A 1,700-nucleotide genomic window follows, 5' to 3' on the forward strand; every position below is an offset into this window, starting at 1 on the left:
AGAGTCTTCAGATCGCTCTTTTGTTTATTCACTCAGATATCTAGTTGTCAATGTGGGATGGAATGAGCATCGGGTCCTACTACTTCAGCAACTTCCCAGCATCTGTCCTGCCCTTACATTGTTCTTTTTAAAAACATTTATTGGAGTATAATTGACAGATGATATTATATTAATTTCAGTTGTGCAACATAAGTCATTTGATAGTCATATACATTGCAAAATGGTCACTACAACAGGTGCCTTGTCATTCACAAAGTTAATACAATATTATTGATCATATTTCTCATACTGTATACTACATCCCCATTATTTATTTTACAGCTGGAAGTTTGTACTTATTAAATTCTCTACCCATTTTGCCCTCCCCACCACCAAGCAACTCCCCTCTAGCAAACACCAATCTGCTTTCTGTATCTATAATTAGAAGTTTTGTTTTGTTTTATTTTTTTATATTTCACATATAAATGAAGTCATATGGTATTTGTCTTTCTCTGTCTGCCTATGTCATTGATATGACTATAGCTACACCAGTTTTTGTTTTGTTTCCATTTGTGTGGAATATCTATTTCCATCCCTTCACTTTCAGTCTGTGTGTGTCCTGACTTCTGAAGTAAGCCTCTTGCAGGCAGTATATAGATGTGTCTTGTTCTTTATCCACCCAGGAACCCTATGTCTTTTAATTGGAGAATTTAGTCTATTTACATTTAAAGGAACTATTGCTATGTGTGAGCCAGAGCCACCTCTGCCAACAACATGTTCAAGGTAATTCAGAGTTCTGTGGGGCCAGCCAGCCTTAAGTGTGCACACCGTCAAAGTCTATGCATCACCTAACAAGGACTCACTTCACAAAACTGCCATGAAGGTTAAGGAGCTTTCACTCTACTCCATTTCCGAGGGTCGATCTAAATATGTAGAGGAGCCAAAGGACCCATCTTGAAGAAAGCATCTCACATCTCTGACATTATGGTAAGCCATATTCAAGGTGGTGTCAGGAAATGTACTCACAAACTAAGCCCAAGATGCAGAGCTTGGTTCAGTGGGGGTTAGACATCCCAGACAGGTATAAATATCTCCCAAATGCACCCCCTGGATTTTTTCCAAGACTTGGTGTTATTGGTTTTGCTGGCATTGTTTAACTTCTTTTGGCTAGAGGTTCAAAAATAAAGAAGCCAGTGTATCCACCTGGGTTCATGGGATTAGCTGCCTCTTTTTATTATCCACAACAAGCCATTGTATTTGTCCAGGGCAGTGGGAAGAAATTATATGACTGGGATTTACAAGGATACATAGTCACAGAAAATTTGTGGAGGTGAACTTTCAAAAGACAGGATATGTGAAGAATTCACCTGGAAATAAATAGAATGCTCAATGCTCTGCCCATTTTAATCCGTGTAGTAAACCAGTATTTTAACAGAAAAATGGCAGAGAAGTCAGTACTAAATGTAGTAAATTGGCTTTCTTCTTCGGGAAAAACTCTAGGCCTCTCGTTATCTTGGGTCATCACCCAAGACATAAGACAGACATAATATTGCTTATATTGGATTTTTAATAATAATATATGAGAGCTCTTTTATCATATCTCAGACAATTTTATCATTTTTAAAAATTCTCATTTAAGTAGAAGATATATAACATTTTAACCATAGTTTGTTATAGTTCTGTGCTTATAGCTATTTAATCTATACTTAAAAATTAATAAA

At 36.6% G+C, this 1,700-nt stretch overlaps 1 pseudogene; it reads left to right on the top strand.

Annotated features, from left to right (window-relative positions):
• The first annotated feature begins 753 nt into the window (after positions 1 to 753).
• LOC132673431 (MICOS complex subunit MIC26 pseudogene) lies at positions 754 to 1,360 on the top strand (annotated as a pseudogene).
• The last annotated feature ends 340 nt before the right edge of the window (positions 1,361 to 1,700 follow it).

The sequence above is a fragment of the Panthera onca genome, chromosome C1 (genome assembly GCF_046562875.1).
Source record: "Panthera onca isolate mPanOnc1 chromosome C1, mPanOnc1 haplotype 2, whole genome shotgun sequence".
NCBI lineage: Eukaryota > Metazoa > Chordata > Mammalia > Carnivora > Felidae > Panthera > Panthera onca.